This window comes from Salvia hispanica, unplaced genomic scaffold (assembly GCF_023119035.1).
Source record: "Salvia hispanica cultivar TCC Black 2014 unplaced genomic scaffold, UniMelb_Shisp_WGS_1.0 HiC_scaffold_29, whole genome shotgun sequence".
In the NCBI taxonomy this organism is placed as follows: domain Eukaryota; kingdom Viridiplantae; phylum Streptophyta; class Magnoliopsida; order Lamiales; family Lamiaceae; genus Salvia; species Salvia hispanica.
The window spans coordinates 66,130-83,620 of record NW_025952014.1 but is presented as its reverse complement, the minus strand read 5'-3'; the positions used below and the strand labels follow the sequence as shown (position 1 = coordinate 83,620).

Below are 17,491 nucleotides of genomic sequence, written 5' to 3'. Positions count from 1 at the left end.
TGCACTTAATTTATTGTCAAACATGGATTATTTGTTAAGATATGTTTGATAGTTCTTGTGTGCTAGTTGATGGAGTCATTAGATTGTTGTTTGAGAAAGTATCCTTTGGATTTTCTTTTTGAGCTTTAATTTGCAATTATCACACTTATCATCATCATCTTCTTTTCCATCTTTTTGTTGTCTTATTTCTTTCTTGATTTGTTGGGTTTGTCGAATATTTGCAAGAACAAGTCTCGACATATTTATGTTTCTTGGACCAACAAGATTCATACTCCCTCCTTTCCTTGTTAATAGAGGTGCTTCTTTTCGCACGAAGTTTAAGAATAATGTGTTAGTGGATAGGAATAAAGTAAGAGAGATGAAGAGAGAATATAATAAGAGTGACTCAATCAACTTGACGTTTAAAATAAGAAAATGACTCATTATTTCACTTACATTTCATTATTAAACTAATAGGGAAAGCGGGAATTATTATTTTATCTATTAGTTTAATAATGAAATATAAGTGAAATAAAATTAGTGAAATATATGTCCATACCAAAGACAAAAAGTAGTAAGAAAACAATGGGGCATTAATTGGTAGATGGACGAAAATGGTAAAATGAGACATTTATTGGACCTAGAGAGTATAAATTGATATTGTATTTCACATTTTTCCTTTTTCATCCATCCCCCAAATAAATATCTTATTTTACATTAACATATTAGGTAAACGTACTTCTATTCTATTAACTCATTCCGCTCACTTTTTATTATAAAATTATTATATAAAAATAGTTACTACATTCACTAACTTTTTCTACCAACTTTATTCTATAAAGTCCAAAAATTTCTTAAAATCCAATGTCCGTTAAATATGGACATTTAATCATGAACGAAAGGAGTAATAAATAGTTAAGACGCATTTAACTAAATTAACATCCTAATTAAATTCATACACTAATGGAGTAATAATTTAACTAAATTAACATCCTAATTTTATGTCTTGTCAAACGACACACAACGATAACATTTGAACCCATTCATTACAGACACAATTGCCAGTCATAAATTACTACTACTCGGAAGACAAACCAAACCAAAGAGAGATATCGAAACTGTAAAGGTTTACAAATCTTAGTATTATACAACAAAAATGAAACATTCAACAAAAATAAAAGAATATAGAAGGAACCGTTTACAACATACAAGCTATTCCTATATGAGCCACTCATCCTATAACAAATATCGACCTTTTCCCCTACATTCTGAGTTCAAACTAATTGACAATAAAATACCAATATGGAATCATGAAATTCTATAGCTAACCCTCGTACACCTTGAACATGCTCCACAAGCTAGGTTAAGGACATACTACCTTCGATAATTAGACTGAGGTGGCCTTCTTCCTCCCCTATCCGAACTTGAGTACTGATTGCCAGTTTGGCGAGAATTGTTGTATCCTCGGCCAGCATTCGGATTAACTGGGGGCACCCAATTACCAGCTCTATGGTTACTATAATTACTCCCATATGGTTGTTCGGCTTCTAAATTACTGTATCCAGGTCGTGGACGGAAATAAGCATCAGGAACATGAGCTCCACTCCCAGCAGGATGCGGAGCATATCCATGTCCATTATGTTGAGGTGGGTAGTATCCATGTCTGTTGTATTCCCTAGCGTATGGGGCAGGAGCTTCGTATACCTCATTCCCAGAATTTTGGAATCTGATATGTTGATTCTGGGGTTGTGAAACATACGGTTGTCTGTAAGCCGTTGAGCTTGGTGGTCTATGGTGAGAATAGCCAGAACTCGCTTGCATCGCAGCATGTTCTCCACCTGGGTATGTATGATTCTGGTAATGCTGATATTGAGGTCTGTGTCCGACAGTATGAGGAGGATATGGATGATGCATTTGACCAGCATGGCCATTGTGCTCTTCCCGATGCTGCAGACTGTTAAGAACAAGGCGATGTGCAGCCTCTCCAAGCTGCCGGCCAGATATGGCTCCATTTGGGTTATGGTTGTGGTTCTGGTTGTGGTTGTTGTGATTGTTGTTGTGGTTGTTGTTGTACCTGCTAAGAGATTGTTCCATTAATACATCTTGGATAGACCAACCCAAAACAGACAACACCAGCTAAAACTAAAATACCTTCCATTGTCGAATGGCCTCCTTCCAGAATCCTCATGCCAAAGTACAGGCTCAGGTTTCAGATCACCAACTGTCACAATCTACATGATAAAAAGAAAGGAATCAGGCAGCAAGTCAAAGAATACAGTGAAGAAAGCAAACAAACAGAGAGAGTATAAAATAAATCAGACTTATAGGGGTTTGAGAAGAAGATTGGAAGACTTTCTACTTTCTTTGCATTAAGTTTATTATCTAGTGAATCGTTCTAGTTTTAATGATAGAAATAACCAGTAACCCATGGGTTTTTGGTTGATGAATTTGGAGAGCCAAAAATGGATGTTGATAATATGAAATGATTGCATGAATATGGATTTGAGAAATTATGGAGTGAGCAAATACACATCAAGTTGGCACTCCCTTCTCAACTAACCCAATCTACCCAAGACCTTCTGTGATTCCCTTATATTACATTATTACGAAAACAATCATGCCAGTAGATGTAGGAGTTCAGGATATTTTGATACTAAAAATAGTATTCCCTCTGCCCCATTATAAGTGGCATGACACCACTTTGGGCTGTCTATATGCAGCCTGTCCCGCAAAAGAAAACTTTTCACAAATTAAACTCTGTTAAATGAATTGGACCCAACAAGAAGTATTTTGAGTTCATACAGACCATAAACAAGTTGACATCTAAAAAGTGTTGCTTTATCCATGACATCAAAAAATGTATTAAGAACAAGCAAACAACTAACAAAACCTAAACCTGATTAACATAAAACATCAGGTAGGGGAAAGTTCACCTCAAGAAAAAATTGTAGAACAATATAGCTGCTAAGACCATAAAACAAAAGGTACCAAAACAGACCAGACAAACAAATTTTGTCAAAGTTTACCTTCTTTGGGAAAATAACACCTGGCAGTGGTTTGGCTATGTGTTTATGAACATCTGGAAGCCTATATATAGAGCATCTGAATGCCAAAACATTGTATGGTCAGACAGTAATATAAGTGCAACTAATCAACTGGCATATTATTAAAAAAAAAATCAAATTGCAATTTTATGAAGCTTACATGACTTGGTTGTTCATAATATCTTCCATCCCCAAAATAGGTGATCTGAAGACAGGAGGGCAAGGATCTCCAGCACAAAGGGAGATATAGCCATTCATTCCACCACTGTATACGCCGTAAATAAAATCAGAAAGAGTCTGTATAGGTTTTTTGCCATAATTTGAGAAAAAGAAATTAGTCAAATTCCAACATAAAGAGGCCAGCCCTATGATGCTGCAAGACAGGCATTTCCAAAAGACAAGGAATAGACTTATTGATCCTACTAATAAATTAGAGCATAACTCAGGAGTAGAGTGTTCAAATTTCACAGACATGAAACTATGTCCGAATGCTAATAGATGCAAACAAAAAAATATATCAAATGTAAATCCATGGTATTGCCATATTGGTATGGAACAACTAAACCAATCAAAAGATCTTTTTAGATAGTAGTCCAGCAAGTAAGGTCAATGTTCAATCATTAGTAAGGCGAAAACTGGAAGTGTATGCCACATTAAGGATCTATGACATCATATTCCACCTACAAACTCAGCACCAACACAACTCAGCTCGAGCAACAAGGGGCACATAAGTTGCTAATGGAGGAAATACATCTTAAAATGAAATGAAATAGGTAGCATCTATTAGAACAAATATCATTCTTCCTTTTCCAGGCAGTACTTTATTACAGTAAGAACTTCTGCTAGGCAGGATGATCGTAACCACAAAAAAATATATGTACAATCAACAAAGATGTCCTATGTCCATGCAATAATTAATTTTGAAGGCAAACCTTGCCCCTGGATCAAGCCGTTCCTTCACGAAATTCTCTCTCTGTCAGTCATGTGCTTACAACGATCATCGAGAAAAATATATATGGCGACAGCGTGTGGATAATGACACAAAAAGCATATCAGACATTGTACTATTTCTTGAGATTCTTCTTCCTGCATGCAGCCATTCAACTTATTTTGGAAGACCACTCATAAAACCACAACTACACTATCATTGAGAAGGGGCCAGAGACAGGACCAAAGGAGACAAAGGGAGGAACTAGTGTCCCCCTTCAAATTTTAAACATACCAAATGTAAGGTTTATTATCAGTAGTGTTTAGATATTTAATTCTATGCCAATTTTACATTCAAAGCATAGTTTCATTTATTAGTAATGCTAGGCATTATTTTGCCTTTCATTCTTTACCTGAGCCTTGTCAAATCAAAATTTATTCAGATCCAGTTAACCCTTGACCTACTCACTTTTATTTCAAAAAAACCCATAATTTTTTTCTTATTGTCAAATCTTTGGATTTTTTTTCATCGGTTCTTTCCTTGAGAGTGTTTTGTTGGAGTTTTTTTTTTAATTCTCAATTTAGGAATTCAAACTAGTACCACAATGAATATATCAATATTTCAGATTATTCATTTTTCTTAGTATTGTATTCATCATTAGCACTAGATTTTTTTTTGGTCAATTATTAACTTGCAAAGCTCAATCTACTAGTTAATCATGCAAAAATTTTTCATTTTATGCCCTTTGATGAACATTTTGACTTTTTTTTTTAAGATACTCAGTAAATAGTTATTAATGATTTTACAAATGACTTTTTTTTTTTTTTGTACTTATGTACTTTAAACTTTTTACCTCTAATCTAGAAAAGTTGGACCTCCTAAGCAAAATTCACAGTTAAATCACTAGAACAAGCCATTTTGTACCGTCAGTGTGTCTCAATTTTCCCCCCGCCACCTCTCTCAAGGGGCACCCCCTAAGCCCAAGAAAATCAGAGAATATGAGTGAAAATTCAAAGCCAGATAATTTAAATTAATGGTATTGTAAGATTCACCGCATGAAAACATACCTGCCAAGAGAACCGTTTACCATTCATGTCAACTTCAAAGTCTGAAAAAAGAAAAAAACTGCTTCTTCGGGTTCGATAAAAAAAAGTACTATGATTTGAAAAAAAAGTTTTAAAGACTTTCCAGTAGGATAAAAGTCATTTTCGGTGATTTTGGGATCAGTCATCAATTTCCTGTACTGCTCGGGAAAAGCATGAGCACTGAAGATAATCTCAGTTAGAACACCAGAACAATTAGGTATGAAAAGCAATGAGAGAACATAAATCCAACCTTGCAGCAGGAAGACCCCCAGCAATTTATTGAACGGCTTAAATGGGGTTCCCAACTCAAAGCATGTTCAACTGTCCAAGATCCAAGGTCAACAAAAGGAGCATAATGGTGGGGAAAAACCTGCAAAAACATATGCTTTCTATAAGACAAGTGTTCTACAAAGCGTGTTTTTAAATTCACAGTACACAAGTGAGGGGGGTTTAAATTCCATTTAAAACACACTTTCTAGTTCAAGGTACATGTTGATCCTCAAATATCAGTAAGGATAACAGCAAACAATGTATGTAGTAACAAATTCCAAACGTTTGTGATAAGCAAGTAGGAGTTCATGATCAGGAAAAGGGAGCATTATATCACCCATTTGATATCTGTATGAGAGAGCTTGAAAATCGAATTTTTTTAGATCAAGAACCCAGCTTATAATTTCTTAATAAGCTTAAAAAAATAAATTAAGCAGTCAGTATTTGTTCAAGCATAAGGCATTGCTATTTGATGATATTATGCTCAGTTGGGAAGGCAAAAAAGACACAACAACCAAGTGTTTGAAAAGAATTGAGCAAGAAAGAGAAGTTCACTTGTCATTGTTTTTATTGAGATAAACATTAAAACAGAAGTAGAGGACAGCTTTTTGCCGGGAAAAAACCCCCTTCATAGTAGTAGTGCATAACCCAACATAGACCTTCTACGTATTTGAGGACCTGTAAGAAATCAATAAGCTAGTGAACTCATTGCTAATCTATAAAATTTAAAAGAGATCGAAGCAAACACTGAATGGCAATCATGGCATTTTTTTTAAATCTCTAAACAAAATTCATTCTCATTTAGCAGTCAAACAAACCAGTTGAACAACTTCCCACATCTTTCGTATAGCATCAAGGTTTTCCCGGTGATTTTGCAGAAAATTTTTCCCATAGTACCTCTTTTTCCCAAACCCGGGTTCCCCCAATCTGACCTAAAAAACAAAATTCAAAGTTATTCGTCAAAAAAAGTTTTGTTAGCAAATAGGAACTAAGGCATACACTTTATGTTGGTTAAACTCTTAACAATTAGAATATTAAAAATGTAGTATTTGCATTCCAATAAAATTTTCTACATTTTTTTGTGATCAAAAGAATTAGTGGGGGAAGCAAAAAATAAGATATAACTTTGGGGGGGGGGGGGGGTGAACTGAGTTTTAGGGAGAGGAAGAGGGGGGGGGGAAAAAACAGAATACTACCCAAATTGGTTAGGAATTACTTGTCCCCCAATCAAAAAAAAGTACTAGAGCAGGGGAAACAAAGCAAATAGATAGCCTAAACTAAGGAAAAAACTCAAAAAAATTTGGGGAGATGAAAGTATAAATGGTTAAATAACACAAAGGACTGAGATCGTAGAATTAATTTAAAAAATGAAATGTTGTTAACTAAAGGGCGGCTTCCCTTCCACCTAAGCCTAAAAAAAACTTTTTTTTAGTTTGGTGGCAGAGGGTAATGTTGTGTGAACTTAATATATAGTATGTACAAAGGAAAGAATTCAGCTAATTCTCACATTATTTCCCCTCTGGGTGTTCCTGGGTTAAAAGCATCAGACCCCCAAGGACTCCTTTAAACCCAAATTTCAGCTCTTCTTTGTTATCTTGAACTGCACACAGAATAATCATAAGTTTGTCACTATGTCTAGAACTTACATATTCTGTAAAGAAACAACAATAACATGATAAGATAAAGGAAATTACATATGAAAAAAAATGTTCTACCCCCTCCACCCCATAAAAATATGGGCAATGGGGATGGCACCGGAATTAAGACAAAATTGGTAAAAAGAGAGAGGAGGAGAATGGTATGGTAAAGTAAAGAGGGGGGAATGGTAGTTAAAGTAGTGTTAGTGGATAGTGGGGCCTCATTATTATATTGATATAACTTTACAAAAATGGAATACATATTTTTTTAGGGGATGAAAATGGAAAGTGCACATATTTTTTTGGGCGGAGGGGGTATAAATAAAAAAATGATAACACGAAAACAATGATAACACGACTGATAGAAACTGCCCAAAAAACTCGAAAATGAAAATAAAAATGAGCTTTTTTTTCCTTTCAGAGGAAACATACTTCACTTTCTAGACCACTTTCAGCTTCAAAATGCAGCCCCTATAGTGGATCCAAGATCAACCCCCGCAACTTTTCTAGGCAAGCAGGGGAAAGGTCAAGCTGATCACGCTCATTTAGATGAAGAGCCCTTCTGCTGATAGGGTGAAGATGAAGGACCTGAAGCAAGCGAGAACCATGGAATCAGTGACTGGAACTAAAGTCTGGCTTGTTTGTTGGTTCGCAATCATCTCCTCGTTTAGCTTGAAACTTTTGCGCTTGATTCTTTCAGCTTGTCTCTCGAAATAAATTATATCACTCACATAAGCATGAATGGTGTAATGTTGACAGACTGAAGAATTACTTCCATCTGGGAATAGGTCTTTAATGATTTAAAATAAAAGCTCATCAAGACAACCATGATTAAGAAAATCTCAACAACTCCGGGGCCAAGCAAAAAAACTAAGTATAGCCAAAAGAATATAAGGGAAAAATCAGAAAGATTGTTATACTATTAGAGCATGTCAAAAAAAATGAGCACAGTTGTAAGTTGAATATGGGGGTAGAATAAACCTATTAGCCGGGCCCTTTTTTGAAATATTTTATCTTAAAAACAAAACCCCGGCTTGAAAAAAATGTCCCCCTTAAGGTTTGGCGGGAAAAAAAAAAAAAATGATAGAATAAAAAATTTCGTCTCAAAAGTATTTCTATGATGGGAGACATAGAAAAGAATCATAATTCCTAACAAAAGGGGGTAATTTGTTTTGTGCCATCCAAACTTTAATTAACCAAACTAAGTTTTTTTTTTTTTTTTTTTTTTTTTGCATTGCCACTTGGTGCTATCACCAGCAGAGTTATCCTGGAATCCATGCAGATGGAATATTCCTAAAGCTGTTCTGCTTGAAGTGGCTACCAGACAACTATCAAACAAATAGTGCATATTGCAACCGACCAGAAAAAATAGATAGTTGGTAGAGTCTAGAGGGTTCATAAAATGGCATTTTTTGAGTGATAAAACAATTTACTCAAAAAAACATACCTTGCTTCCATCAGTCAAGTAACCACCCTGCCCCCAGCTCCTTTTTATAAACAGCCATGAGCAAGTTGATTGCACCCTGTGCATTGAAGAGATTAGAAGTATTAGCATTTAGCAGTACCAGAATATTATGAATTATTGTTGGAAAGTAGATAGGACTGAAGGAAATCATAAAGGGAAAAATGTGTCCAAACCTAGTGGAAATGGGTTTTGGTTGGCAAACTAGCATTATAAGTCATGTGGTAGAACAGATGCAAAATGATCACAGCTTAAAATTATCAGATTTGCATACCATTTTATATTCTCCCCAAAAAATAATAGCCAGACCAAATTAAAAAATTATTGAAATCAATGTCTTTATGAAAATTCAAGTTTGAGTTTCATGATGCGCATAGACCTAGTATCAAGAGCTTTAAGCTTCTTAGAAACTTAAGAAACTCTTCACCATAAGTATTATCCATGCTAGAAAATCATCATACTACAACCTAGATAGTATGAACTCTCAACTCAATCATCCTATATGGACAGTGGTTAGAATACCTTTTATCTTAATAACAATCTATCATATTGCATTCCACACTCCATAGGTGTCAGTCTGTTGTTTTCAATTGTTCTCTTGGTTAAACCTTACAAAAACCTATGATACCCATATTCATATCATGATAAAGAAACTATAAGACTCTTCAATAATTCCCATCATTACTTTAGCTATCTTAACATTGAGTTGTCTAATAAAATTGAATGCCACAGTAAGGAAGTCAAGGTTTACTAGGTTTACTAAACAGTTAAACCATATCAACAGGTCACAAAACACCCCGGTCATGACATTTTTATTTATCCAAAAAAAGGAAAATAATCAACCCAAAGGAGACACAAAACCATCTACGAAACATACCTCACGAATCTCGAGCGTTGGCATATGAGGTAAAAAATCATTACCAACAAAGAAGCACATGAAGATGAAATCGTCTATAATACATTCGAAATCAATCTCAAAAGGAAGATTAGGGAGCCTCATCTCAAATTCCAGATATTCACGAAGAGTCCAAATGTTCAAGAACTGCATGAAAGGCCACATTAGCATTTGAATTTACACACACAAGTATACTTATGATGCTCTATCATGTAATTTCCAACTTACTTGATAAGGCTTTTTAGGCACAATTTCTGCATCACCTTTCTCATCAAATTCTCCAGCCTTTCTCTTTGCCTTCCCTTCACAATTTGCAGCTAAATGACCCACTTGACCACAAAGAAAACATTTATCTTGTTGTCCTGGAGTGAACACAACCTTGCAATCACAATTGGAGAAAATAATAGTCATAAAGAGGAAAGTTAAATGTTGGTTAGAGAGTTTAACACCCAATTCTGTAGCTAATTATAAACATATGACGCAATTAACTGTAGCATAAGTTTTTACTCAACATCAAACTGTCACATCTTTCAAAATATACTGACTCCGTCCACAAAAACTAGACTAATTTTACCATTTTGGGGTGTCCATCAAAATTAGACCAATTCTAAATATTGAAGTTTTAAACAAATACTAACCATACACATCATTCTAAATGTGGACCCCACAATCCACTAACACTACTTCCACCACTTTTTCTCTGCCTCTCTCTTACTTTACCAATTGCGCATTAAACCCATGCCATTTTAAACTTTGTCTATTATTTGTGGACGGAGGTAGTATTAATTAACAGGCTTCAAAATCAAGTGATTAAAGTAAGTAAAGTTAGAGTGCCAAGCAACCAGTGGCATACCTCTCTAAGAATAGAAAAGTGAACTTCATGAGTGGCCAAAGCAAGCATGATCAGATCTGCATCCTGCAATGCAGAAAGAGATGACAATCAATGATTGTTAAGTGCATAAATCACAGAAATTTGCCTACATTTTAAACAGAAAGATGCCATACCAATCCATACAGACAATGACGGGTATTTGGATCATAACCAGGAAGATTCCTTTGGAGGCGAATATAAGACATGATTTTGTGCTCGCCTTCACCAGGAACATTTGCATCTGAAAGGATAACCTTCATGGAGGCAGAGTAATTTGCATAAATCATTAAGAAGTTCTACTATTCAACACACACTATAAAAGTAGCTGAATCCATGACAGCAATACCTTGACATTTTTCCATCCAGGGTCATTGTTTAACCTTAGGTGAATGTAATATTGTAGAGCAACGGATAGAACAGCCATAAATGGTGTTCCGGGCGTAATAACATTGGAATCAAAAAGTTGGGATTCCTGTTTGGGAGGAAGCTTTCTCCTTCTTTTTCAAACTCCAGCCGTAACCTTTCCTCCTCAGCTGCCTAGAAATCATATGATGGGAAAAAAATACTTCACACTATATATTTGTAATGAGACTATAACATGGGACACACCGAGTCTGCTGCATCTTTGGCTGCTCTGAAACGCCGTGACCGCTGTTGATTCATCTTAGCCCTTGGTGCAACTCCATCTAACAATAAATGCCAGTTTGAGTCAAATAAATGTTGCCAATATTGACTCTCAACTTATCCATTGCTAAATAAGGATTTTAACCTATTTACTCACCTATAGCCATGTAAAGCAGTTTCCGTGGCCGCACCATCACAAAAGTCTATCTATATAGTCAAATATGCACTGAAACACCTCATCAAAGGTGGTTGGAGAAGGCTGCGCGATACATAAAGTTTATTAACAGATTTTTCATCTCAAAAAGGGAACACTGTTGCATAGGCTAATGTAAATCAGAAAATAGTTCTACAAAAGCAAAGCAAGTTCAGCGACTCCAAATCCTTAGGATATATTTCAGGACGTTGATACCTCCTTGGTCAAGAGAAAATTCAAAGTAACAATTGAGGAATTTTATCAGTATATAGGATATATTTCAGGACGTTGATACCTCCTTGGTCAGAGAAAATTCAAAGTAACAATTGAGGAATTTTATCAGTATATATGCAACAAAACATTAGCAATCAATCATTTCCTAGGTAGAGTGACAAGTGACGACAACACGCGTCTGAATTTATTTAAATTCAGTTGGTTCAACACAGCTACTATGCTAAAACAGCAATTGCCTCGAGCTGGAATAAGTTAAAACTACGAAATTAATCAAATTCATATGCTTACTCGATCCTCTGGGTGAAAGCATGGGTGAATAATTCCGTTCATATCGAGATACATATTATCGTATTCGATGTTGTTAGGGTTCGGCTTGCTCGTATCCACCGGAATTTTAACACCTTCTATCTCGACAGGTTCCTCCTCAATTACGTCCACCACCACCATTGGATACTTCTCCGCCAGCCACCGATAGAACGCGGAACCCCATCGTCAATCAATTGAGTCAGGGAAATGGATGGTTTTTCAGAAGTAGTGCTAAGTCGACGGCTGGCTGTTCGGCCGTGCTGTTGTGGCGGATCGTCCGGCCGGTCGGAGGCGTTGATTGATTGATGCGATGAATTTTGGAGTGAGAGAGGAAGATTTTGAAATTACGGATTTAGGTTTGTCGGCGACATGGAAGAGGGCGGGTGAGAGAGGTAGTTAATGGATCTGGCGGTGGTGGCGGCTGGCGGTCGAATTTCAAAGAATTAAATGGGCTAAAACTATGGGCCTTGATTTAGTTAAATTGGTGGGCTTTAATTATTACAGTCGAGTAGGGATGTTAATCGGGCTAATCCGTTCGGTTCGGATCAGCCCACGCGGATCGCGGGCTATTTGGGTGCGGGCATTCGGGTTATGGATTTTTTCGTCATAAATTTTCACCCTAACTTGCACGCATCGGGTTTGGTATTCAGCAAAACTTTGAAAATAATCTCTTGTATCAAAATTTTCTTCATAAAATGATTTTAAATTTTAGATATTTTTCTTTTTAGTTTAGAATCATATAAAATCTGCAAATTTTCATAGTTTTCTTCAATAATACTTGAAAAGGTTAATCTCGATCAACTATATATAAATTAAAGCTTGTGTTCGTGTCATTATTATGGCATTGTTAGTAACTAATTCTTTATAAAAATGATAAATATATTAAGATTTTGATGGGTTAGTTCTTAATTTTGTCTTGATTGGTTTTGGTGGTGGTAAGACACTAGTGGCGGATGATGGGACGGTGCAATAATGAATTGAGATGGAACTTGAAAGCTAATATTGTGGGATCGAGTGGAAAAGTGTAGAATGAAGATTGAATAAGGACTAATGATTGTGTAGAATGAAGATTGAGGATTCAAAAATATAAAAAAAACCCTAAACTTAATATATTTTATAATTAAAACTCACAACCCATCGAGCCAACCGTTTAACCCACCAATCATTCGGTCAACCCGTTTAGCATTTTTGTATTCGGTTAATAAAATTACGAATTGGCTAATCTTCATTCCAGGTTGTTGTAGCCGCATGAATTTCGGGTTGAATTGACTATCTCTACAGTGGAGTAAGTCGTAGTGGGCCTGTATGATATAGCAGTCGGCAGATACGCCTAGAAAACGCCCAAGAAGCCCAAGTATATATTCTCATGTCCACCCTTCACCTTTTCAGCCTATTTTAATTCGAAGAAGGCCAAGTATCTATTCTCATGTTGCCTTAGCCTATTTGACACTCAATTATGTCACATATTTTATTTTATGTTAGAGTAGTAGTATTTTATTATCTACACAGTTAACAATTTGACATTAGTTTCTTATATTGTGGGCCAAAAAAATTTACTCAATTTAGGGGTGAACATTCAGATTTCGATCAGATTTTTCTTAATTTGAAAATCCAAAATTTAATGAAAAATGAATCTAATTTGATTCGAATTATTCGAAAATCCAAAATCCGAACTATGAGATCTAATCGACCCGAAAAATTCTAAATTGCATAAATATAAAAATTTGAAAATTCAATACCAAATTTAAAAATTTGAAAAACCATTACCAAGATCTGAAAATCTACCATTAGAATTGGTAAAGCATTATAAAAGAGGAATGATATACTACATACCTTGTGAGCTCATTATGTATGTATCACCCCGTTCATCATGTTTAGCGTTGTCATTTAGTTTATATTTTAAGTTTGATTCTAATACATAAAAAATGTTGATTAAATTTTTAATTTCACAAAAATCATAAAAATCAAAGCTTGATTTGTTATTGTATTAATTTATTTTGAAATTGTGAGAAAAACGGCAAATCAAGCTTTGATTTTTACAAATTTTGTGAAATTAAAAATTTCACTAACATTTTCAATGTATTAGAATCAAACTAAATTTATAAATCGAAGCGACACGCTAAATGTCGCCAAATGAGGGTGTTCACATAAGGTATGTAGCATATCATTAAAACTATTAGGCAGAACGGATGGAGTACTAAAATAGAGAGAGTGTAAAGTAAGCGGGTCTTACTACATTATTCTTCTTTACTTTTCATCTACCCCTTTTAACTATTTTGTATCATTTTTTCAAAGCGAGTACAAAAATGAAGGGCGGAAGGGAGGGAGTATGTTTTTTTTTTGCGGTTTCACTATGAATATAATTTCGTATATTGTTTTGCAGAATTTTGGGATATTGGTGATTCGTAATTATATACTGCTCGTCCCATTAAATATGAAACATTTAAGAATCGTAGGATTTTATGTAATGTTATTTTTTGAGTTAATGAAGAGGGTAAAGTAAAAGAAATGAAAAAATAGAGATAGAGTTGTTTCCATTTTAGTAAATGTTTCATTTTTAATGGGACAATTTAAAAGGAAACGTTTTATTTTAATTGGGCGAAGGGAGTACTATACTATTTTTTGCATTGTAAAATTGTTTTAATATAGTTTTTATATATTGTTTTGCAAATTTTAAAATTTCGTGGGCTTTTTTTGGTACGAAAAATGATTGGGAAATCATCTAAAATTAAAAGACCGCAATACTTTGATATTATAGTACATTTTTATATAAGATACAGTATCTTGCATATTAAAACATAGAAACTTGATAACAAATTAAAAAGTTTGTGACCTGTGAATCAATTTAAAGCACATATGTATTGGACCCTAAAGATATTAAAACATAAAAACTTGATGGCAAATGAAAATGTTTGCGACTTCTTAATCAAAGCACATATGTATATTGGATCCTACAAATTGTCAGATAATGCATAAACGTGACATCCATTAAAGTTTATGAGATTCATGTATATGAATAGTAGATTATAAAAACACGTGATAAACTGTTCAATTGCAAATATAATATTATACAGAAGTTGTGGAAAATGTAACATAATACAATGTTCAAAAAAAACTCAAACTCAATATTTAGGGATGTTATATTACTAACGATAACTTAATTGCTAACTACAACTAAATAATTCATTCGATATTCAAATTAAGGGCTTAGATCATTAATCCATAAAGCCAATACGATCAACAAAAACGCAATAAGGCTATAGGATTAATTCCAAAAAATATCAATGGGGTATTAATGCCAATTAACTACATGTTTAAATATAACTAACTTTTAAAAGAAATCCCAAAACTTTAAATTCATATAACATATATCAAATTAAAGATAATTTCATAAGATTCCAACATATCATACATGCATATGTTCCGCCCAAATCGAAAAAAATTCAAAATTTTTAAATTTTTTCAATAGATAAATGTCAACATACTATAAAAAAATATGAAATATAATACATGTAGAATGTGAATATAAGCAATGATTAACATTCTTAAAGATTTATATATTTTCGAACATTTATATTAACATTTTTATCCAAAATCCTAATTTTGGGATTTTTTTTTATTTTTTTTCGATTTAATTAAAAAAAATGAAAATTAAACGACAAATTGTAGACCACACATTTTCTAAAACCTATGGCCATAAATTAGTTGTAGTTAGCAATTAAATGATAAGTTAGTAATTGATCACTCCCCATATTTAGTAAGCATAAGACATAACACTAGTTAGGAATATGCAACCTCAAAGTTGAGACCCACAAGCTCGCAACTCTCGCAACACCGCTTTCTTCGGTTCTTATAAAATGGAAGCAAAGCTAACATTAAAGGAAAACGTCCCCGTCTAAATCCATTTGTTCCTCTACAATCTTTTTCGCACACTTCACCACGATTCGCGACAATCAACCATTTGAAATGTTTTGGGAGCGGGGGTATGCATCCAATTTCATATGGAATATTCTCCAACCCTTCTAAATGGAAAAGATAAAGCTTCTCGAGATGTGGAAAGATAAATTCATCTTCCGTAGTCCAAGGTTTTAGCTAGACACAAAATAATCCCAAGTATTTCAGGCTAGGAAATTGGCCTTCCAATATTTCCCTCTTTCGTTCTAAAACATCCACGCCAAAACTGGAACTTCTCAAGAAGGGGCAACGCACCTATATTTTCCAACATCGTATCCCATTCAAACCCACCATTTACCGAAAGAGTCAAACACTCGGGTTTTGGGGAAACATGAGCTTATACAAGCTTCCTTTAAAATCTAACCATAGTGAAATGTTGAGGTATTCTAAATTACCCAAACATTCAATATTGGCCAAACTATAATAATCACCATGATCCACTCCCTTTCTCCCCTTTTTACAAAATCTCCAACTTATTGATATTGGGAATTCTCTTAACCACCTCTTCGTCGCACTTGAAATTGAGTACTCCCTTAAGTACCATTAAATTCTCCATTACAACATCATCATTGGAAGGATCTCGGTAGAATTAATCTTTCCCCTTCATAGCAATATGCCCGAGTTGAGGCATTTTCCAACTCTCCGTAGCGCAAAACTCACTTCAAGAAACGATCAAAGTATGCAAATTCCAAAGGTGACCAAAAGAAGAAAAAATTGAGGATATCCCGGCAATCTCAAAAGCAGCCGCAAGTTAACATACCCGACACGCGAGAATTCACGTAATAACGAAATTTTTATGCATGTATTGTCCTCAACAATCTAAAGTTATGGTCCTTAGGAAGTTTCTCATGCTCGCGAATAATTGGAGTGAACATGCGACATAGATTGCAAAATCATCAAGCACCGCTTTGAGGTTTTTTCCGTATAACAACGCGACGTTGCTATTTATGCATCGAGGACTAGACTCTCCTATCACATGAGGTTTTTCTGTTACTACTTTAATGTTTCCAATAGACCCCCAACTCATCCACTAGAACGAGATTTCTATCCACTAAATCCTTTAATAACACTTTCCCAATCATTTCCAAACTTTGGCCATCTCGAGTTTAAGAAATCCTTCACAAACCCAAACTTGACGGAGTTGAGACTAGAATGATCATCTTCTTCAAACACACCCATGTATGAAACAAGGCTTCAAGTAGACGGCAAGTGATTATAGCTCATTTTCAACAATTTCAAGCAATGCTTATTATTGTCTAAATTTACTCTTGAAGTTAAGTTGTTCTTTATTGATTCCAACTTTTTGGGTGTGTTCAATATTTTCAAAAGACCACCAACTACAACAATTGAAAGAGGAAGTCCCCTACAATTAGTTGCAATTTCTTTTCGATTTTCCCCAATTCAAAAGGAAAATGTTCCTCTCCAAACACAGTTTTGGAGAACAAGACCAACTACTACTCTCATCAAGAAATTCCATTTGATGGCTATATTGTTGGTTTAACAGAACTCAATTGTGAGACCCTAGTCGTCACCATTATTGACTATGTTTGTTATTGTCGAAAGTAATGTTGAATACTTTCCCGGACTCAATGTTCCACATATCATCCATTACAATTAAAAATCTTTTACCCCACAAATATTTGCGAGCTCGATCCTAATTCATCTTCATTCCTTTCACTAAGGGTCTCTTGTCTTTCTTAGTGGCTTGAGAAACAAGTTCACATAGAATTTCTCTCGTGTTGTATTGTTCGGATATAGTAGCCCAAACACAAACGGTAAAATGGTCCATGATAGTTTTATTCGAATATACGGTTTGAGCAAGAGCGGTCTTACCTATTCCGCCCATACCCGTGATGGGGATGACTTGGTGATCGGATTCGTTTGACATGAGCTTATCCATGATCCCATGCAAGACATCATCAGAGAACACCATCATGCCACTACTCTTCTTCCTACTAGAAGAGAGACGAATCCAGCGGCCGATCACGGACCACCTCCACCACCTTCTC

The 17,491-nt window shown here is 34.9% G+C and overlaps 1 pseudogene; it reads right to left on the bottom strand.

Moving 5' to 3' along the window:
* Positions 1-1,071: 1,071 nt before the first annotated feature.
* LOC125198830 lies at positions 1,072-17,415 on the bottom strand (annotated as a pseudogene).
* Positions 17,416-17,491: the final 76 nt, after the last annotated feature.